This window comes from Melospiza melodia, unplaced genomic scaffold (assembly GCF_035770615.1).
Source record: "Melospiza melodia melodia isolate bMelMel2 unplaced genomic scaffold, bMelMel2.pri scaffold_34, whole genome shotgun sequence".
Classification (NCBI taxonomy): domain Eukaryota; kingdom Metazoa; phylum Chordata; class Aves; order Passeriformes; family Passerellidae; genus Melospiza; species Melospiza melodia.
This window is the reverse complement of record NW_026948659.1, coordinates 4,674,926-4,698,579: the sequence shown is the minus strand read 5'-3', so window position 1 is coordinate 4,698,579 and position 23,654 is coordinate 4,674,926. Positions and strand designations below refer to the sequence as shown.

The window sequence follows — 23,654 nt, the reverse complement described above, 5'->3', positions numbered from 1 at the left end:
GGTGACAGTTTTGGGATTTTGGAGGAATTTTGGGGTATCCTGAGGGGGGAATTTGGCGGGAAATTTTGAGTGTCCCGAGGAGAGGAATCTGGGGGGAATTCTAAGGGTTTTAGGGGGATTTGGGGGGAGTTTGCTTGTCCTGATGGGGGATTTGGGGTGGATTTCGGGTAATTTGTAGGATTTTGCTGTGTTTTACAGCATTTTGTGTAATTTTCCCCTCAGAAAGTGTCCCCGGCCAGGCTCCCCACACGCTCGGCCCACCCCGCCCGCTTCTCCCCTGATGACAAATTCTCACGGCACCGCCTGGCCCTGAAACGGAGATTCGGGGTCCTGCTCACCCAGCGGGGCCGGGCTCTGCTCTGAGGGACCCCAAAAACCCAAAATCCCCCCAAAAACCCCCATGGAGCAGATGGAGCTCAGTCAAACCCGCTGAGCTGAACGGCGTGGGAGGAAAGGGTTAAACAGGAGAAAATTGTGAATATTAAAGGATTTGGGAGCTCGGAGGTGTCTGAGTGTTGGTGGTCAAATAAATTTGGGTTTCTTTCCTGGTTTTGGGGGGGTTTTGGGGTGTGGGAGGGAATTAATGGCGATCTGTGGGGCGCGGGGTACGATGGGAGTTGGAGGCATGGGTATAACGGGAGTCTATGGAGCGCGGGGGATGATGGGAGTTGTATGCGCGGGTATAATGGGATCAATGGGCCGCAGGGGTTGATGGGAGTTGTATGCATGGGTACAATAGGGATCTATGGTGATGCCGAATTTTGCCCCAAAAGGCGAGAATAACTGCCTAAGAGACTCAGATTAAGTCAGATAAGCAGGAGGTATTTTATTGCGACACGTCGGAGAAATCACAAAATGGATTTCTAAGTTTCCCGTAACAAAGGCAAGCCTTTTATACAGTTTTGCATATAGGATTACATCAGATCATATACATAATCACATCTTTGCATGAATATTCATATGTGGTGTAGGCGGAGCATGGGCAGGGACACCTCTTTTGAGGATCATCTTGGTGGTCGTTCCGGTTGCATTCACCATGGGCTGGGGTCTCCTGATGAGTCTTCCTCCTTGAACCTTTGAACCCCTTTCCTAATTTGGCCAATTCCCGGTGTACTTGGCTTGGTCCCCATGGCTTGGCAAGGCTCTTAGGGTCAGTTTGACATTGTTGGCTCTGAACATGCTTAGCCCATCAGTTCCCCTGTCCCTCTCTTTCCTGTCATTGTGTTCCATGCTTTAGCCGATTTATTGCTCTATGTGTTTCCTAAATGCTATGCTTTCTTCAAATGCCTCACATTCTATGTTTTAACTCATTATTTCTTGAAGGCTATCTGTTTTGGGGCTTCAATGGAGTGCCGATGTAACGGGAGTCTATGGAGCGCAGGGGATGATGGGAGATATATGCGCTGTTATAACGGGGTTCTATGGAGAGTGGGGGAGGATGGGAGTTGGAGGCGCAAATATAATAGGGATCTATGGTGCGTGGGGGATGATGGGAGTCGTATGCACGGATATAATAGGGATCTATGGTGCGCGGGGGATGATGGGAGTTGTATGCACGGATATAATAGGGATCTATGGGGCGCAGATATAACGGGACTCTATGGGGCGCGAGGGATGATGGGAGTTGTATGCACGGATATAACGGGACTCAATGTGGCGTGGAGGACGATGGGCGATGTAGGTGTGGATATAATAGGGATCTATAAGGCGTGAGAGATGATGGGAGTTGGATGCGCGGGTATAACGGGGCTCTATGTGGCGCAGGGCATGATGGGAGGTGTAGGCGCGGATATAATGGGGCTCAACGGGGCGCGGGGGATGGTGGGAGTTGTATGCGCCCGTATAACGAGGGTCTATGGAGCACACGGAGTAGATGGGTGTTGCCTTCTGATATAAGGTAAAGCGACCTGGTTTCGAGGAGCAGCACGGCAACCCAAACTCACCAGGGTCGCTCGGGCCAAAGAGCACGCAGATACCAATGTGGTAGACGGTCAAAGGCCTTTATTGTCTCATCTCGTGGGGTTTTATAGTCTAAGGGGTCTCTCTACGTCAGAGGGGGTCTGCAGTACTATCTACGGTTAGTAAGGAGTGGAAAGTTACCAGCATTACTATCGTTAGGGGGAATACATTCCTAGTTACATTCCTAGGGTGATCTCTTATCTCAGGGGATTAGGGGAAATGGAATCCTGCCTTTCCGTCACATCGCGTGATCTTCCGATCACCTGTCCCTATCTACCACATCTCCCCCCACCTTTTTCACAAATGAACGAGGAAGTCATATACATAGGAAATGAAATGAGGTATAGGGTTGTAACTTGACAAGGGAAAGGGGTTTGGTAAACCTGAGTAAGTTTTTGCCAGGCAAGTTTAGAAAATCTTGTGACTGGCAGTGTTCCCTGGTTGAACTCACAGCATTTGTTGCCGGACTATGAACAGGATGTTGGTTTGTTCCAGGTGGGTCTGAACGAATGAGACTAGCTTGTTCAGCAGGCATGGTCCGAAGCTGACAGCTAAAAGTAGCATTGCCAATGGACCTATTAGGGTAGAAATCAGGGTGGTCAGCCATGGTGATTGATTGAACCAGGACTCGAACCAACCCTGTTGGGCTTCCCTGTCTTTCTGTCTCTGAGCCAGTCTGTTTTGGAGTTCCGCCATGGAGTCTCTAAAGACTCCCGTGTGGTCCACGTAGAAGCAGCACTCCTCTTTCAAGGTAGCACACAGGCCTCCTTGCTGCATGAACAGGAGGTCCAGGCCTCGCCTGTTCTGCAAGACCACTTCTGAGAATAAGGAGACTGACTTCTCTAGTAAGGAAATGGATTTCTCGATCCTTTGCAGGTCCTCATCGATGGTCATTTGCAGCTGGGACAGTCCTTGGTGTTGGGTCGCTAGGGCTGAGACACCCGTTGCATTTCCGGCTGCTCCTAGGCCCAGCAGCACTGCGATAGTTATGCCTGTTATTACTTCTCTTTTGTGGAGACGGCTGGGTTCCTCATAAAGGTGATACACTTCTTCATCTGAGTGGTACAGGACCCTAGGAACAATCAGAACTTGGACAAAAAAGTCGTTAGAGTCATTGAATTTGGGAAGGAACACACAGGGACTCACTCCAGATCCCTGGCAAACCCACATCCCAGATGCGGATGGGACTACCCACTAATTGTTTTTCCTGTCGGGCTTCACAACTTCGGTGCAGACGTTGCCTTTCCGCCTAGCTAGGGTTGCATTGCCAAAGCATCTGCCCTGGCCTGTGACTTGACTCAGGGTGATTCCTTTGTGGGGGGTATCCCATCTGCACTGGTGAGGGGCATCGGCTGTGGAGTAACTGAAGGGAGTGTTTAAAGTGAATCCTTCGTAAAAGGGGGGTTTGACATCGTAACAAAGCCAGCAGGAGTCGGTTAGGTTAGGGTTGGATTCGTTCAGGGATAGAAAGGTAGCTTCTAGCATGCGAAGGATTGGGTCTGAGTCCAACCCGGTTGAATGGCCTGTCTGAAAGGCTTCCGCATGGCCGGTCGGGATACTGGTGACCTTTGTGGGCAAGGTTTTGGGGTAGGTCGTGTTTTTCTTTTTCTGTGCACTTTTAATCACTTTGTTGGGTCTGACCGCTCGGGGTGCCAACGGTTGGAGCCTGATAATTCGCACATTCACCCTCTCATTCGACCCTTGAAGGACTACTGTCCACATTCTGCCTATGGCCCAACTAGGGTGATTTGGCAAAACCGTCATGTTGTAGTCAGTGCATTTCTGAAATTTAGGGATTTTATGATGGTTTCGTTAGAAACTTCCCTGGAGGAAGATGGGTGTTTGGCAGCCGGTGGGTGCCCAGGTGAACTGTAAGAATTTGTCGGGCTCTTGTGGCTCCCACCCAGGCCCCGATCGTCTGGCATCTGTAACAATGGTTTCGCAGCCCCGGTGCCCACAATATCCCCACCCTGGGTGATTGCAGTAGCTTTTCCCAGGGTTTGAAGCTGGGCACCAGTAGGATAGGTACATGTGTGTGGCGTGTGGGGAATAGGGGTCTACCTTTGGTTGTCCTGGAAACAGGTCAGTAATGCGGAGCACGAAGGATGGGGCGTTCAGTGTGGTGATTTCTTTGAGCACCTTGTCACTACTAAGGTGTCGCATGACCCACCTGAATGGCCGATGGGGGAGGTGGTCTGGGCTGGCTTGCCCTCTGGTGACAAGCCCCAACAGCAAAATCACACAGAAACACCCTTGATGCTTGGGTCTCACCTGTGCGGGTCTCTCCGGCGCTGCCTGGTGGCTTGGTGGTCTGTCAGTTTCCTCTGGAATGGGGATGTACACGTCACGAGGACGCCCCATGAGCATATCCTGTAAACAGAAACTTGCAACTCTCATCAGACTCATTCTGCTCGTTGTGAAGGTCGGGCTTGATTGACTTAAGTGGACACCACCTGATTTTGCCGTCCTTTTTGACAGCTGCGTACCCTCAGCCCGTGAGCATCAGCCTCCAGCCCCATTCCCACTCACCCAGCTCATTTCTAATTACAACCTGCGGGCCCTCCTCCAGCGTTCGGTTGGCCCAGTGTTTTTGAACGGGACTGTTTGTTTCATCTCCCCTAGGGAATTGGTTCAGTGCTAGCAAAGCGGTTGCCAGTATACGCGCCTGATCTCCTGGGGAATGGAATTGGCAAAGCCCTCTGCTTTCGCCAACACTTCTAGCTTGGTTTTCAGGGTGTGATTTGCCCACTCAACTATGGCCTGCCCGGTACTGTTATACGGGATACCTTGAACTAATGTGATGCCCCATTTTGAGGCGAATTCTTGCACTGGTTTGGATGTGAAATTGGAGCTGTTGTCAGTTTTGATCTGCTTGGGGATACCAAGCCAAGCCATGACTGTCAGCCAGTGCTGATTGTGGCCTTGGAGTTAGTTTTGTGGTGCTGTGTGGCTATGATCGTTCCGCTATAAGTGTCCACTGTCGCTGCAAGCCATGCTCGGGGCTTCAGCAGTTGACACAAAGTGAAGTCCGACTGCCAGATCTCTGAAGGCTTGAGACCTCTCAGGTTGACCCCACAGGTCCATAGGGGTGACTTCTGGCAATGAGGGCAGGTGGCTACCACATGTTTTGCATCCGCTGTTGAGATTCCGCATCTCTTCGCCAGTGCTTTGGCTCCGATGTGGAGCGACTCGTGCAGTTGACGAGCTTCCTGCAATGTCCATACGCCTTTTGCTGCAGTGTCCGCTTTGTCGTTGCTGATCTGGAAGTAACCTTTGACTGGGTCGTGGCTGTTGATGTGCATGACTGACACGGTGCCCTGTCACGAGGAGAGCGCTTCTTCCAGCATTAGGGCTGCTGCAGATGTTGACACATCTGGTCCTGCCATGGCTAGGCAGAGCCTTGCCACGAATATAGAGTCCGTTACAATGTTGAGATGTTCATCTTGGAAGAGTCCGCATGCCAAGACCACTGCTGCTGCCTCCAGTTGTTGCAATGACAGTGTGGGGTCACACGCTTTGACGCAATGCCATTTTTCTCCTGCCTGCCACACTGCTGCTGCGGTTGAAGTTGTGGAGGAAGCGTCTGTGAAGACCGTTGGTCATGGTTTAGGTCGGTCCATGACCTTTGCCGGCATGTCCATGGGGACAATGGTCAGCAGCTGAGTCCAGGGTGGTCTGGCGGAGTAGGAGATTTCTCCTCTGAAGCCGGTGAGAGCGAGGGCTAAGTGCTCCGATATTGTGGTTGACTCCAAGGTCGGCTGCTTGCGGAAAGGAAGGTGGATGCTTGTCGGCTCGGTTCCTAGGTGTTTCAAGGCGATTTTCATTATGAGGTTAGCAATGCATTCAATTCCCGGGGAAAATGCGTGAGCAGGTCTTCCGAGGATAACCCATTTGATTGGTCGGGACTTTTCGAAAGGTCCTTGGGCCAGTGCTCCCACTCCCCCCTTTGGTGTAAAGTGGACGTACAGGTCCAGTGACATGGCTGGGTTCCACTTGGCAAGTGTGCCAGTGGACATCTGGCTTTTGATGAAGTTGAGGGGGCTCGTTGCTTGTGGTGTCAGCTCCTTGGGATCCCAGGGGTGCTCTCCTTTCAGGAGGTCATGTAAAGGGTCCATGACCTCGGGAGGAATTAGGACGATGTTGCGAAGCCACTGCAGCGATCCCACCAGGCGTTGTATGTCGTGGAGCGTCTTGATGTCTCGACAGACCTTCACCTTGGGGGGGGTCACGTAAGAGCTTGTGACCCCCACTCCCAGGAAGGTCATGCAGGGTCCTCTCTTGATCTTTGCACTCGCGATCTCAAAGCCGTTGGCCTGAAGGGTTTCCGTGATTGTGGACACCAGGTGATCTACTTGGCTTGCCGATGGCGCAGCGACTAGGATGTCGTCCATTAATTGAATGATGGTCGCGGTGGGGTAGGAGTGTCGGACTGGCGTCAGTGCTCTGTCCACGGTGATTTGGCATATGGTTGGGCTGTCTACCAAACCTTGTGGTAATACTCTCCATTGGAAGCAGAGGTTGGGCTGCTCGCTGTTTCGAAACGCCACGGAAAAGGCGAATCGTTCTCTGTCCTCAGGGTGCAGAGGTATTGAAAAGAAACAGCTCTTGATGTCCAGCACTGCGTACGGCTGCCCTGCGGGGATGGCTGAGTTGGTGGGTAGCAGTGTCTGGACTGGACCCATGGGTCGGATCTTCTTGTTCACTTCTCTCAGGTCGTGGATGAGACGATAACCTTCTCCAGACCTTTTGGGGATCACAAATACAGGAGTGTTCCATGGGCTGATGGAGGGTTCTATGTGGCCCTTTTGCAGTTCGCCGTCGACCAGTTCCAGCAAGGCTGCCGCTCGAGGCTCTGACAGGGGCCACTGCTCGACCCATACGGGGTCTGATGATTTCCAAGTCAATTTGATTGGCAGCGGAGGGTGTACGGCAGTGGCCCTCATGATAAATTTGTGATCCTGTCTCCTAACATAGCAAGGACATCTTTTCCTATCGGGGGGGCGAATTTTACAAAATGTAGGGGTAGATTGCCCCTGTCTCTTCTGGTCCCTTTTTCATGTGAAGTGTTGTAGCCACCAGCTGGGTGCTTTTCCACGCCCGGGACTGCCCTCCCACTCCGTTCACTGGAGGGACTTCTTTGAATTGCCAATGTCTGGGCCAATGCACTTGGGGAAAAATCGTGCAGTCTGATCCTGTGTCCGCCCAAAACTGAAACCCTATGACGTGGGGATCCTGACTGCCATAAAGGCGGCATGTCCCCCACACCATCAGGGGCTCCTTCCCTATTTTCATGGCCAGGGCCACCCAGGGATCCCGCTCTGGGGCGTCCCCTGCTGGCCCTGTGGCACCGGCCCGGCTTGTGGCGGTGGAGGATGCGAAAGTACTGCTGGCGGTGCTGCGCAACTCTGCCATTGTGCTGCTGGCAGGGGTGCGAAATTGACTGCTCCCTGTGGGGGCATGGGGTATGAGGGTCCCCTGCCCCACTGGGGGTTGCTGTAGCTGGGCTGCTGCATGTTCCAGGTGGGAGGAGGCTGGATACGGCCCGGGTGCCCCCTCCCTCTCCCATTTCCCTGAGGTCTGGATCTGCATTCCTTATTTAAATGCCCCTTCTTTTCACATGCCCAGAATGGTCCCCTTAGTCTCCCCTGGCGTGGTGGAGCAGCTGCTGGTGGGTGTCTTGGCTGGAAGCAGTTCACTGCCAAGTGGCCTGCCTGGCCGCACTTAAGGCATGCCATCACACTGGTTATTGCAGTGTGAACTGCTGCTTGGATGGGGGCTAGGTGTTCTTCCTTTGCAACATGTCTGATCATGGCAGCAACATTGGACCCAGATGGCAGTGATCTTAAAATCCTTGGTGACTGAGTTCCTCAGTCCTTGGTGGCTGAGTTGCATTGCTGGCGTAGGCAGTCTGCCAGCACGGGACCCTTCGCCTCTGAGGGTAATGAGGAGGAATCTAATGCTGCCTGAAGCCTGTCCACGAATTGAGTGAAGCTCTCACTCTCACTCTGTTTTATAGCAGACCATGGGGAGGGTTTGGCTATTACTTTGGAAGCAACACAGATGGCTTCTCGGGCAGCACAGGTTGTTGTCATAACCTCATGGGCCTGCAAGCCCTCAGGCTGCGCCTGGGGGGTGATCATAGTGGGGTCTGTGCCCATTAGCCTCTGTATGCTGGAGCCGTGCAGTGGATGGTCAGCTCCCGTTACCAAAGCTAGCTGCTTTATACTGTTGTCCTCCCTGTTTAAAAACTATCATCCCTGCCCATCAAAAATCATCCTGCAAGTCTGCTTAATATCAAAAGGTAGGGTCACCCCTCCAAAAACACTGTCAGTGAGTGTGGAAACCATGGCAGAATTAATTCGCTGTCTTCAATCGCTTTAATAATTGCCTTCACGTCTTTCGGGTTTACTGGGAAGTAGGTTCTTTGATTTCCGCCTGCTCCCCCCACCCGGACCGGAAACACCAGTGACGCCGACGGAGCCCATTCTGCACACGCTATTTTTATTTTCCACCAGTCTGTAAGCGGGGTTCAATCTTTCTCTGATAACCCCTTCACCCATGCGGGAGCGCTGTGACGAGTGACCTTACATGCCGCTGCTCTCTTTCTGTTAAAACTAGAATCAGAGTTGGAACCCCCCGGTCCCCTCTAGAGCTCGGAGCTCCAGTATGAGTCCGAGCCGGAAGTCGACTGGCCGGACGTTTCTGGGCTGCTCTGCTGTTTTTTCGGGCTCTGACCCTGCCCCTTCTTGTGGGGGTCGGGCCGTTCCCTCCCCCTGGGCTCCCCCCGCCTCCTGCTGGAGGAGGTCCTTGCCCTATAAGGACCTAATGTGAACTGAGCGCTCTGATTGGTTTTACGCTCCTCCGCGGGGGCCGCCCCTCCTCCCCTCTCACCCGCGCATGCGTTGTTAAGCGGGCTGACTGCATTTCCGCCCTCCGCGTCTTCCTTTCCGCCCTGAGCACGCGGTTCGATGCCATTTTCAAACGCATAGGGTGGGGGGACGTTTTTATCGATCCCTACAGGGTCCGACAATCCAGCCGCTTCCTGCGCCTCCTCTGCGAGCCCCTGCCAAAACGCCCGCGCATGTTCCCCCCTCTCTGATGCTAAGTTGGTCTGCTCGGGGGAATCCAGCATTCGTGGTTCCGCGCCGCCGATCTGATCAAAATCCTCTGCGGTCTGCGTTGCCGCGCCCACCCCCAGCTGCGGCATGGCTAATAAACAAGTTCGCACGGCTCTCCAGGTTTCTTGCTCTTGTCGAGCTTTTTGCAGAGCCTGGAGAACTCTGCCCCACGATTTTAGGGCTTACCCTGAGCCTGAGCACATGGTTTCCTCGGCCAGAGCCTTTGTACAATATCCCAAACCCCTGAATGGAGGATTTCTATTGGGCTTTCTATGGCCCCAAGCTTAATCAGTCTCGGTAATGCAAGACATAGATCTTTAAGCTTACACTCAATGCCCCATTGCGCATGCATCTGAGTTACGATCTTCGCTATGGCTTCCATGGTCTACGCGGGTCCGGGGGCGGCCCCCGGCTGCACTAGGCCAGCTGTGCAGCCGCCGGTCCTCTTTCCAGGCGAATCCCATTACCGAGCTCCCTCACGGGTGTCGGCACCAGTTGTTGCCTTCTGATATAAGGCAAAGTGACCTGGTTTCGAGGAGCAGCACGGCGACCAAAACTCACCAGGGTCGCTCGGGCCAAAGAGCACGCAGATACCAATGTGGCAGACAGTCAAAGGCCTTTATTGTCTCATCTCGTGGGGTTTTATAGTTTAAGGGGCTTCTCTACGTCAGAGGGGGTCTGCAGTACTTTCTATGGTTAGTAAGGAGTGGAAAGTTACCAGCATTACTATCGTTAGGGGAGCTACATTCCTAGTTACATTCCTAGGGTGATCTCTTATCTCAGGGGATTAGGGGAAAAGGAATCCTGCCCCTTTCCGTCACATCACGTGATCTTCCGATCGCCTGTCCCTATCTACCACAGGAGGTACTCTTTGGGAGGGATGGACAGCATGATAATGACCCCGACAAGGTCAGGTGCACAGGGCAAATGCTGCGGAGTCTGACAAATCTGGGGCCATCCCAATATACCACCTTCATTGCAACGATTACTGCTGATACCAACCAAGAGACAGTGGGTTCTGTCACCAACAGGCTTAGAAATTGTGAGAGTGTGATCAATGGCCCAATGCAGGCTCATGTCTCTGCTGTGATTAAGAGCCTACAAGAAGAGATGAGGGTGGAGGGAGGAAGAACAGTTCCCATATGGCACCAGTGCAAGTCACAGGCCCCAAAGTCAGCGCCCAATGTCCCCCAGCTAGAGAGAGAGGGTACGTACACCCCACGAGCTGACCTGTGGTTCTTCTTGCATGACCATGGGGAAGACATGGGAAGGTGGGGTGGGAAACCCACTTCTGTCCTGGCAGCATGGGTGCATCAACTCAAGGAGGCAAACACTAACTGAGGGAATTCCTCTAAAGTGAAAGTAGCCTCAACCTCCCGTGACCGAGCTGCCAGGTGTGATCTGTCAGATCCCCTTGAAGGAACCTCTACCATGTATGCCCAGGAAAGAAATAATAACAAGGGCTGAGGATGTCCTGCCTCTAGCTGTAGAACAGCAGGCCTGTTAGCTAAAGGAGCGAGAAAAAGCTGAGAAGCAGGAAGAAGCTGATAAGGAGCTCTCTCCAAGGCTGTAACCAAGGAGACTGAGAGAAGTGAGGAACTGAAGAAAGATAAGAGAACTTTGCAGCTGGACAAAGAATTTTTAGAAAGTTAGTTGAAATCACTGTAACTTTTCACCAATAGTGTTATGTTGACTTATTGTGGCCAATAGTTAGGATAGAAGAAGCATAAACATTTGGAAAATGTATAAAAGGTCAGCCCTGTTCAATAATGAAGAGTTGCCACCTGAGACTGCTTGTGGTCTCTGCTTTGTGTCATGACTGCCTCGGCAGCGACATCTAGTCAGGAAGAGGCACAGGAAAACTGGATTTTCTGGATGGTGTGGATCCAATGGCCTGGCACATCAGAGCCACAAAAACACAACGCCTTTGTTGATACAGGTGTGCAGTGTACCCTGATACCATCGGGACATGTGGGGGCAGAACCTGTTTCCGTTGCTGGGGTGATGGGGGATCACAGCAATTGACCCTGTTGGGAGCTGAGGGGAGCCTGACTGGGAAGGAGTGGCAGAAACATCCTATTGTGACTGGCCCAGAGGCCCCGTGGATTCTGGGCATAGACTTCCTCTGGAACAGCTTTACAAAGACCCAAAGGGACTCAGGTGGGCGTTTGGAATAGCTGTTGTAGAGGCAGAGAACATAAAGTGGTTGAACACCTTGCCTGGACTGTCAGAAAGCCCATCTGCAGTACGACTCTTGAGGGTGGAAGAGCAATGAGTGCCAATTGCCACCTTGACTGTGCATCACCAGTAGTATTGAACAAATTGAGATGCCATGATCCCCATCCACAGAATGATCCATGAGCTGGAGAGCCAAGGGATGGTCAGCAAAACCCACTCAACCTTCAACAGCCCCATCTGGCCTGTGCACAAATCTGACAGAGAATGTAGATTGACTGTGGGCTATCGTGCATTGAATGAAGTGACTCCACAGCTGAGTACTGCTGTGCTGGACATACTGGAACTCCAGTACAAGCTGGAGTCCAAGGCAGCAACATGATTTGCCACTGTTGACATAGCCAACGTGTTTTTCTCCATTCCTCTGGCAGCAGAATGCAGGCCTCAGTTTGCCTTCACCTGGAGGGGCGTACAGTACACCTGGAACCAACTGCCCCAGGGGTGGAAGCACAGCCCCACCATCTGCCATGGACTGACCCAGGCTGCACTGGAAAAGGGTGAGGCTCCAGAACACCTGCAGTGCATTGAGGACATCATTGTGTGAGGGAACACAGCAATGGAAGTCTTTGAGAAAGGAGAGAAAATCATCCAGATTCTACTGGAAACCAGCTTCACCATCAAGAAGAGCAAAATCAAAGGACCTTCCTGAAAATCCAGTTCCTGGGTGTAAAGTGGCAAGACAGATAGCATCATATTCCCACTGAGGTCATCAACATGAACACCGCAAAGTCTCCACCAACAAACAAGAAGGAAACACAAGTTTTCCTGCATGCCATAGGTTTTTGGAGAATGCACATTCGTGCGTACAGCCAGATTGTGAGCCCTCTCCACCTGCAAGAAGAACAGTTTCCACTGTTGTTGGCGCCCTGAGCAGCAACAAGCCTTGGCCCAGATCAAGCAGGAGATCGCTCATGCAGTAGCCCTTGGTCCAGTCAGAGGACCAAGAGGTGAAGAATGTGCTCTACTCTGCAGCCGGGAGCCATGGTCTGTCCTGGAGCCTTTGGCAGAAGGTGGCTGGGGATGCTCAAGGCCAACTACTGGGATTCTACAGAGGATCCAAAGCCAACTACACTCCCACAGAGAAGGAAGTCTTGGCTGCCTATGAAGGAGTCCAAGGGGCCTCAGAAGTGATGTGCACAGAAGCACAACTCCTCCTGGCACCGCAACTGCTGGTGCTGGGGCAGATGTTTAAAGGAAAGGTTCCCACCACCCACCACGCCACTGACCCCACATGGAGCAAATGGATTGCTCTGATCACACAGCGCACCCATATTGGAAAGCTGAATCACCCTGGAATTTTGGAGATAATTACAAACTGGCTGGAAGGTGAAAACTTTGGTCTCACTGATGAAGAGAACCAGGAGTAAGTGACAAGGCTAAAGAAGCTCCACCATACAATTAGCAATCAGCAGAGGAAGCACACCATGCTCTTTTCACTGATGGTTCTTGTCACATCGTAGGGATGAACTGGAGGTGGAAAGCAGCCATATGGAGCCCCAAATGACAGGTTGCACAAGCTACTGAAGGAGAAGGTGGATCAAGTCAACTTGAGGAAATCAAGGCTGTTCAGCTGTCCCTGGACATTGCTGAAAGAGAAAAGTGGCCAAAGCTCTACCTTTACACTGATTTCTGGATGGTTGTCAATGCTCTGTCAGGTTGGCTGGAAAGGTGAAAAGAGGCCAACTGGCAGCGCACAGAAAAATCAATCTGGGCTGCTGGTGAGTGGAAAGACATTGCCTCTTGGGTAGAAAATCTATCTGTGAATGTCCACCGTGTAGATGCCCATGTCCCCAAGAGTCAGGCTAATGCAGAACACTGAAATAATGAGCAGGTAGGTCAGGCTGCAAAGATAGAGGTGTCAAAGATAGACTTAGATTGGCAACATAAAGGAGAGTTGTTCCTAGCTCGATGGGCCCATGATGCCTCAGGCCATCAGGGCAGAGATGCCACCCATAAATGGGCATGAGACAGAGGGGTGGGTCTAACCATGGACAGTATTTCTCAGGTTATCCATGACTGTGAGACGTGTGCTGCAATCAAGCAGGCCAAGCGAGTGAAGCCCCTCTGGTATGGTGGGTGGTGGTCCAAGTACAAGTATGGGGAAGCCTGGCAGATTGACTCCATCACACTGCCCCAGACACTCCAAGTCAAGCGCTATGTGCTGACCATGGTGGAAGCCACCACTGGATGGCTGGAGACCTACCCTGTGCCTCACACCACTGCCCCTAACACCATCCTGGGCCTTGAAAAGCAAATCCTGTGGAGACATGGTGTGGGAGGATCTTTGTCCATTTGTCCCAGGTGTCCATGGGGTTGGGTTTCTTACCTACGTACAGGCAGTCATTTGGTGACAGGGGAACTCCCACCTAGAATGTTAAGAGCGTATCGTCTGTGCTTTCCATGGCCATGCAAAGATTGTCTGGCTTTAATGAATTTGCCAAAGTGACCCAGATGTTTTGTTTTGGCTGAGGGATGATCCAGCTGGTGGTCACTTGGATACGGATGAGGGTGCTGATAAAGACAATGGCAATGGTGGCACTGGTACTGCTGCAGGGTGCCCTGGAGGGTAACGCAGGAAGAATCATTCTTCTTCTTTCCCACTGGGTAGTTTTCACTTGTGGATGGTAAAAGCACACATTAGTTGACTTATTTTAAGACATTCTTAAATATTCTTAAGTTCTCCCTATAGCTCTTACCAACTCCTCCCAATCACTCCCTTTTTTTTTTTAAGGGAAATTTGAGGCAGGGAAAAAGGAGTAGTTTCAAGAGGGGAAAGAGGGAGGGGTAGGGATAAAGGGTCACTGGTAGAGGGATGGAAAAGGGAGGGGTGTGTCTGCATTTGAGGTTGACATGGACATTATCAATGGGATATATCTACGTGTGATGAGTGTCCTTGCCACAATGTTTGGATATGTGAATTTATTTTTTTCTTCATCTCCAAGAGAAAGCTGCTTCTGTGGCATGGTGGGAGAGGGAGCTGACTTTGTGTTCATTCAAGGGGTCATCTTCAGATCTGTGGTCTACATAGGGACTGATAAATCTCCTGGGAATCCACCAGGGTCCTGTATCTGTAGAAACACAAGCATTTTCTGTCACCCACATAATGAGAGGCTATGGCCCTTCAACAATTTTAGATTCATGATTCTGGTCAAGTACTGGAGGTCTTTCTTTGAGGTGTGTGTACATGTTGTTATGAGAGTGCCTTAAGACGGGGAGTTTGGTTCTTTTTGAGAGCAATTCGTGAAAGGTATATGACATTAGAATTAATGAAATTCAAATAACGTAAAGTACTTTGCACAGTCTATCCTGTATAGAGAGAGCCAGGGGCTATGTACAAATCACAAACGGGAAAGGCACTGCTGTGGAACGTGCCTTGAGCTGTTTTATTTTTCAGCATCAGTCTCATTACACGGTTGTGACAATGCGAAGATGCCAGCAGCTCACATCCCAAGCAGCTGACCAAGAACTTAATAGTACAACTTAATTTATAAGTATTTTAACCAATCCCACAAAGCAAAAGCATATTGACAGCAGTTCTATCCAACCACTATAAGCACATGTACCTTTGGTAAAACCAACACTTGCTTATTTTGAATACAATATCTGCTTGTAAGCTTTAAAACACAATGCACAGAGCTCCATTATTAAGCTTCAAAGTTCCTAATATCTTGCCAGAAAAACTTTTCTGTATCTTAGGGAGTTATTCTAGACAAGCGTTAAGACACAGACCATTGTTCTATTTCTCCTTGCTTTTCTACTTTTTAAATAATTTTTCTGCTGACCTATCTCATGGCTACTGCTTAGCTCTAATCACAGTTCTGCTGTCTCTGAGGCCTGCCTTTTGCAGCTTCCCCAAAGCCCTTTGATTTTGTGGATTCCCACACTGAACACAAGTTCAGCTATTTTAAATCAAATGCTCACTGATTTAGATAATATTAGACATGGCACACTGCAAAATAGAGCTGCTATAGATTTTTTGCTGTTAGCACATGGGCACAGGTGTGAAAATTTTGAAGGAATGTGTTTTATGAACCTACTCTCTTCGATTCACAGGAAACTCAAAGAACTAGAAGACAACATGAAGAAATTGACTGTGAATGATTTGGGCTTGGATGAATGCTTTGAGGGATGGGGAATAACTGGATGATTGAAAGATACCTTAAGGGACCTTTGTTATTACTAGTAGTTATTATTATATTACTTTGTATTATTCCACACATAGTGAAATTGGTGACCCAGTTGGTAGAAAATACTGTAAAAAGGGTTTGGCTGGTGCAAGAAGAAGAAGAAGAAGGGGGAATTGTAGCAATGCATCTGAACAACTTGGGCCACACTATGCACCAGCCATATTGCTTGTAGTCATTCTTATCAGAGCCCTCTGGAATTCATCAAGGTTACTAAGACATAAACTGTGCTAAATGAAGAAAGAAAAGACTGAGAAACAGAATACCAAGACCACAAGAACTCGATAACAGAGTGCTGTGAACCACATGAACTGAAACCAGTCACATACTCCGAGAAGTGCGTGCAGAACACAAGGACAAGAGAGAGGCTCCAATGAAGAAGAGCGTGATCAGTGTATGCAGTAGGGTTAGAATGTATAAATAGGTGCATAATGTAAACAATAAATGGCTTCTGCTTAATCATACTGGTTAGTAGTATGGGAGCCCTGTTTGCCTGGGAAGGAGGGAGGATTCTTTTCCATAAAAAGGAAAGCACTGAGCCAGGAGCAGGAGACAAGTGACCCTTGCAGGCCTGGGGCCTCATTGCCTCCTTGTCCCTGCTCAGCAGCCTGGCAGGGGCTGCCCCATGCTCCTGCCCTTGCCATTGCACATCCCCACATGCCAGTGCCCATCCCGGCAAGAGCCCTGAGCAAGGAGGGAGGGACAGCATCTGCCTGGCCAGGGGCTGGGGCTCAGGCCTTGGCCCTTGGCATTCCTCAAACACATCCAGCTTTGCTCAGCCCCAGAGACACCTTGGCCTTGTTTGTCCCCAGCTGTCATCACTGCCTCCAGTGTTCTGCTCTAAATGGAACCTGGGGACACTTTCTCAGTCCTGTCCCTCAGTGGGACCCATTAAAACTTTAAGAAAATTTGGCGTCTAAATTTAAAGTTGAGTTGCTGAGAAGTTTTTTGAAGACACTCTCAGGCACTGAGTCTGATGTAAACAACACAAAAACCCTGAGAGGGTCATAAAACTTTTCCTAGTCCAGTTATGGAGAAAGATTTCAAAGAACTTGCAAAAAATACACATTCCTATTTTAAAGGATGTATTTTATTTTATTTCTCTTTACATCAGAGTTGATTGCAGCATTCTGTGATTGATATTGACCCAGGGTCTCTCCTCATCAGCTCCAGCCTGCTCACAGAAGCTGTGCCTGGAGCTCTGACCCAGTGTGGACAACCTTGCTCCACATTGTCCAGCCCCATCCTGTCTGTCCTCACTCCCCTGGGCCCTGCTGTGCTTGCAGAGCTGGCTGCACTCAGCCTAAGAGGGGTTTTCACTTTTTGGTTTTTTTTGAAGCAGTCTCAAACTCCTGAGTTTCCCCACTGCAAACAGACACACTGCTCAGGTGTGTGCCAGCCCCAGGTGCCACCAAAGCCACTGCAGAGCTGCCCTGGGCCAGCTCTGAGGGTGGATCATCAGCCCAAGCTGCACTGGGCACTGCAAGGGGCTGTGGCCATGGGCACTGCACTGACCCCACTGCTGGGTTTGGCTGCCATGGCCACTGAGAGAAATTAAACTGTCCTTGGAAACACTGGGGAGGACTGGGACATACTGGGGAACACTGGAAGCGCTGTGGGAGACACTGGGACATACTGGGAGTGACACTGGGAGATACTCGGAGAAAATGGGGACACTGGGGATATTGCAGAGAAGACTGGGGACACTGGGGTACCTGTGGATGACACTGTGAGGAACTGGGAACGACTGGGAATGAACTCGGGTATATTGGGACAGACTGGGCTGTACTGGGAGGGATTGGAGGGGTACTGGAATGTAATGGGTTCTACTGGGGACTAATTGGGCTTCACTGATGTTATACTGGTCTGTACTGGGAATGAACTGGGCTTTACTCGGAGGGACTGGAGGAGGGGGAATTGGCTGTTCCCACCTCCACTGCATCCCATTTGCCGAAGCTCGCGCCCATCTCCAGCCGCAGCCAATCAGCACCAGGGATCCGTGCCTGGGGGCGGTGCTTACACGGGCAGCAAATTTTCTTTTTGCCTACAACTCCCGTCATGCCCCGCGGCAAAACTGAGCCCATTGCAGCCGGGAGAACAACTCCCGTCATGCCCTGCGCTCCACTGAACTCCGGGATCCGTCTCCATCTGTCCCACAACTGTCCCCCAAACACTCCAGGATACCTCAGTGTCCCCTCAGTGCCCATTCGGGACTCCCATAAGCACCCCCGAACCCCTGAGTGCTCCCACCCCCACAGATGCCTGGTACCGTCACTTCTGGGAATTCATCTGCTCTCGTCCCCCGTGGCCCCAGAGCCCCTCAGAACACAGTCCCGCGCCTAAAACTCCGGCCGCCACCTGCGCCCTGAAGAGCCCGGTTGGAGCTCTCCGAGCTCCTCCCAAGGGCTCCCGTGCCGTTTACGTTCCCCCAGGGGATCTCAAGTCGGGGCTCGGACGCAAAGGTGTTCCCCAAGACCCGTCCCGGACTCCCAAATATTTCGTTCCAACCACTTTCGGGAGTACAGCTCCCATCATGCTCCACGGCGCACAACCAGCGCTATTTCCGCCGGGACTTTATCTCCCATCATGCCCCGCGCCCAACCGAGAGCCATTGTATCTGCGTCTCGAACTCCCGTGATGCTCCACGGCCCCGTTAAACCGTATGATACCCGCGCCTACAACTCCCATCACCCCCCGCGCCCCGGAGAGCCCCGTTCGAGTCCCTCCAAGTGCCCGCCCGGACACCGAAGGACCCCAAATTCCCCTCCCTGACCTCCAAGGGCCCCCCTGGACGCCCAAGTGCTGCCCCGGACCCTGAACTGTCCCTCAGAATCCCTGAGTACCCCTCCAAGTGCCCACCCGGCTCCCCCAAGTGTGCCCCAGACCCTCAAGTTCCCTCTGAATTCCCTCCCCAGACCCAAAACTGCCCCAAATGTGCCCCAGAAATGTCTCCAAAGACACCGAAGTGCACGCCCCCCCACCCAGTCTGAGAAAAACATGATAAAAAAGATGACAAAAAGACTACAAATATAACTAATTAACATAAAGAGAAAGAAATAAATAGCCAATAGAAATTCATTAATTAATTCATGAAGGAATTGTGTTACTGAGAACCAGTGATGAATAATTTTCTTGGTTGCTAGAAATGTATCAAATTTCAAGATAAATATACAAATTAGGTAATAAAAATATTGTATAGGACAATACTAAATTAAAATAATATAATCATAATTTTGTTATTAATAAATTTCATTTATACAGAAAAATGCTAAAATTTTTCTTTTTTGTTTGGGATGTCAGTCCCAGGTGGGCGTTGTCAAACATCGTGAGGCTGGGGGTGAGGAGCAGCTCTTCCAAACAGGCTCAGCCTGCAAGGGGCTCATTCTTATCCATGCCCAGACCTCCTAAGGAGACATTCAGCATCCAGATCACTTGGGGAATGCTTTTATCCCCTCTTCTCATAACTAAAAAATGAAAAAATATTGATATGATTAAAAAACCAAAAATCATGAGGTGCATTTTGACATCTTCCTCCTGAAGACAACTCCAAACTGACTCCAATCACTGCACAAGCCCTGGAGACTCAAAGACAATGGAAGGGACACAAAGAGCTCCTGAGGCCTTTCTGTATTTTAATCAGCCCCACGCTGAATTTGGGGCTGGCTCCAGGAGCCTCAGGCACGCAGAGAAGGATGAAGAAGCTGCTCAAGGAGTCAGCAGCAAAACTCCATGTGCCTTGGAGCATGGCTGGGCCCCAGTGAGGGCAGGGAGTGCCCAAGGCTGCCCAGGGCCTGGTGAGAGCAGATCCTTGAGGGCAGGATTGCAGGGAGCCCAAGGCTCTGAGCAGGGAACTGCAATGCTGAGCAAGGCCTGGCTTGGCTGCAGGAAGCAGAAAGGCCAAGCCCTGAGCCCAGCCTGGGCCAGCAGGGCCTGTCCCTCACGGCTGCCTGGGGGCTCTTGGTGGGCCAGGGGGATGTGAGGGGCAGCAAGGACAAATGGCATCAACCTGCAGCCCCTGCCAGCCTCCCCAGGGAGGCCGAGGGAGAAGCAAAGTGCAGCCCCTGCCAGGAAAGTTCCTCCTGTGGGGCCTCCAGAGGCGCTGCCCGAGCCCAGGGCACAAAGGCCTGGGTGCCTGTGGCCCTGCCAGCCCTGCCCAGCCCTTGGCCATCTGTCCTGCAGGCTGTGCCCCCTGGGCGTGCTGCTCCTCTGCCCTGGCCGGCTGCACTCGCCCATCTCGCTGTGCCCCAGCATTTCTCACCCAGCGTTGCTGTGCCCTCCCTGGGCTCCCTGCATCCAGCGCTGCCGGCTCCTGGCACACAGAGCCCGGCAATGGCCCAGCCTCACGCTGCCACACCTCCAGCACCAACATTCTGCCCTGCGAGGGACTTTGCTTTCTCCTCAGCTCCAGCCTGAACCTTCCAAGGTGCACTTGGGGGAGGTTTCCTGCAATTCCCACTGCCAAAGAAAGCTCTGTCTCCTGCTGGTCACAAACAGAGAAGGGCTGGTGGCAGATCAGAGGTGGTCAGAGGCTGTTGGGGCACAGCGACCATTGTAGCCATGATATTTTCTGAAAAATCCCTTTGCCAGGATTTAGCTCCTGAGAAGCTGAGGCCTCAGGTACAAAATATAAACAATCATTATCTGCTGCTGTGGAATGCAACAGGTGGATCTGTGATTGGCTTCATGTCATTGTTTCTAATTAATCGCCAATCACAGTCCAGCTGTGTCTCTCTCTGGTCAGACACAGGATTTTGTTATCATTCCATTCTTTCTCCTTTGCCTGCAAGCCTTCGGATGAAATCCTTTCTTCTATTCTTTTTGTATAGTTTTAATATAATATCTATCATAAAATAATAAATTAGTCTTTTGAAACATGGAGTCAGATCCTTTTCTCTTCCCTCTTCTGGGACCTCTGTGAACACCACTACTGACCATGAAATTATTAAGTTTTTTAATATTCTCTGAAAGAACAAGGGGCATCAACTACACAACTTCAACTGGCTGGATGGCCAGTTGAGTGGCGGTGAATGTTACACCAGGGAGTGGTGGTGAATGCTGCCGCATCCAGCTGGCAAGCAGTCACCTGTGGTGTCCCTCAGGGGTCTCTGCTGGAGCCAGTTCTGTTCAATATTGTTACTGACAACATGGACGAGAGTGTTGAAACTTTCAGTAGTAAATCTGCAGACAAAACTAAGCTGGGAGCGTGTGTCCATCTGCTGGAAGGTAGGAGGCCTCTGCAGAGAGACCAGGAACAGTTGGATGGATGGACAGAGTCCAGAAGAAGAAGTTTAATAAGTCCAAGTGCCGGTCCTTCACTGTGGCCACAACAACCTCTGCCGTGCTACAGGCTGGGGACAGAGTGGCTGGACAGCGGCCAGGCAGAAAGGGACCTGGGGCACTGATGGACAGCAGGCTGGACATGAGGCAGCAGTGTGCCCAGGTGGGCAAGAAGGCCAATGGCTACTGGCCCTGATCAGGAATGGTGTGGCCAGCAGGAGCAGGGCAGTGATTCTTCCCCTGCACTCGGCACTGGTGAGGCCACACCTCGAGTGCTGTGTCCAGTTCTGGGCCCCCAATTTAGGAAGGCCATGGAGGGGCTGGAGCGTTTCCAGAGAAGGGCGAAGGGCAACAGGGCTGGGGAGGGGTCTGGAACACAAGTCCTGTGAAAAGAGGCTGAGGGAGTTGGGGTTGTTTATGCTGGAGAAGAAGAGGTTCAGGGAGACAAGGCAGAGTCAGGGCACAGGTTGGGCTTGATGATCTCCAAGGTCTTTTTCAACCTGGCTCATTCTGTGACTCTCTGGAACCACCCTTGGAGCAGTTTCAGGAAGAGCCCTGGGCCTCCTCTTCAGCAGCTCCAGCAGCCCAGGTCCCTCAGCTTCTCCTGCCAGCCCCAAAGCCCATCCTGTCAGTCCTGCAGAGCCCCTGCAGCCCCTCCTCATTTCCCAGAACAGGGAGCCCCAGAGCCAGACACAGCAGCCCACATGTGCCCCCCTGGCCTGGGGTGCCTCTGGCAAGGGAGCAGCAGGAGGCACTGCAGGAGCCTGCAGACAATTCCTGCAGCACTTGCAGGATGATCCTGCTGCCCAAGGGACGTTCCCATGGTGCCAGTTCAGGAACTGCAATGTGGAGTGCAAACAGGGATGGGCTGTTTGCAGAAGAGGCAAACAGGGATGGGCAATGGGAAGTAATCTGGATCAGAAAATAGGAAAGAAAGTACAGGTGAAGCCAAGGAAATGCTCAGGGCAGTTTGGGGGTGGCTGCCAGGCAGCCCTGACTCTGAGCAACAGCGTCTGCAGTGGGACAGGAAACTCCCAGCTGATGGGAACAAACTTTCTGGCTGACTGCAGAGGCCAGGACAAAGCTGAGTGGTTTCCCTGGTGTCCCCCAGCCCTTGCTGGCCTCAGGGGCTGATGGCATTTGTGCTCCCTCAGGTTCATGTCCCCCCAGCAACAGCATGGGGGTGCTCCCCCTGCTCTGTGCAGTGCAAACAGGGGCTGCTGAGCCAGTGCTGCCGTGTCTGTGCCTGCAAGGATGGGGCACCTGTGTGAGCTGGGGGAGAGGCCAGGGCTGCAAAGGGGGGATGTTGTTGGCAGCTCCATCAGGACGCTCTGGGACGCTGCCCTGGGCTGTGCAGCACACTGGGGATGGATCAGCCCCTGCTCTGCTGCTCCTTCCCGTCTGCCCCAGGGCCCTTGCAGAGCCCCAGCCATGCTGTTTGCCCCCAGCCTGCCCACGGCCAGCCTGGGGCTGCTCACGGGGCTTTTCTGTGCTGAGCATTGGCCTGGGCGTGTTCTTGAGAGAGCCTGGGCAAGGAGCCTGGAGCCCCCAGGCCCTGGCCTGAGGCGTCAGCGCTGCCCCAGCAGTGCCCATGGCCTGTCCCTGCTGCAGCACCGGCACTGCCACCCCCAGGGCTGTGCCCGGCCCCGAGAGCACTCAGGCCCTGCAGCAACACCAGGGCCACCAGGGCAGCGGGGCAGGGCCACGGAAACAGCTCTGGCAACAACAAGTTGGCACAAACAGTGACATCACTTTGTAGAAAATATTTAAAATATAAAACAAAGATAAAGGATCTCCAAAATGAAACTAAAAAGAAGTATTGAAGATTACTTTTATTACAAGTGATTGGCAGAAACTGGCCAGCAGTTGTATGCTTCTGTAACCATCTAGTCATCAGTTTCCAAACTGCCACCTTGAGCTCGTGGTTCCTCAGGCTGTAGATGAGGGGGTTCAGGGCTGGAGGCACCACCGAGTACAGAACTGACAGGGCCAGATCCAGGGATGGGGAGGAGATGGAGGAGGGTTTAAGGTAGGCAAATATGCCAGTGCTGAGGAACAGGGAGAGCACGGCCAGGTGAGGGAGGCAGGTGGAAAAGGCTTTGTGCCGTCCCTGCTCAGAGGGGATCGTCAGCACAGCCCTGAAGATCTGCACATAGGAGAAAACCATCTGCACATAGGAGAAAACACAAAACAACCAAAAGCTAAACAGGTAACAAACAATGAAATCCAAATTTTTCTGAATGTGGACTGTGAGCAGGACAGCTTGAAGATCTGGGGCACCTCACAGAAGAACTGGTCCAGGGCATTGCCATGGCACAGGGGCAGGGAAAATGTATTGGCTGTTTGCAGCAGAGCATTGAGAAGGGCACTGGCCCAGGCAGCTGCTGCCATGTGGGCACAAGCTCTGCTGCTCAGGAGGGTCCCGTAGTGCAGGGGTTTGCAGATGGACACGTAGCGGTCGTAGCACATGACAGTCAGAAGGGAAAATTCTGCTATGATAAAGAAAAGGAAGCAGAAAACCTGGGCAGCACATCCTTTATAGGAGATGTCCCTGGTGTCCCAGAGGGAATTGTGCATGGCTTTGGGGACAGTGGTGCAGATGGAGCCCAGGTCGCTGAGGGCCAGGTTGAGCAGGAAGAAGAACATGGGCGTGTGCAGGTGGTGGCCGCAGGCTATGGCGCTGATGATGAGGCCGTTGCCCAGGAGGGCAGCCAGGGAGATGGCCAGCAAGAGGCAGAAGTGCAGGAGCTGCAGCTGCCGCGTGTCTGCCAATGCCAGCAGGAGGAAGTTCCTGATGCAGCTGCTGTTGGACATTCCTTCACTCTGGTCGTAGTCGACTGTTGAAAGAAGACATAGAGAAATGCAATGCATTTCTTTGAGT

General features: G+C 51.9%; 1 pseudogene; it reads right to left on the bottom strand.

Annotated features, from left to right (window-relative positions):
- Positions 1–1,572: 1,572 nt before the first annotated feature.
- Positions 1,573–23,419, bottom strand: LOC134434242 (olfactory receptor 14C36-like; annotated as a pseudogene).
- Between the last annotated feature and the right edge of the window lie 235 nt (positions 23,420–23,654).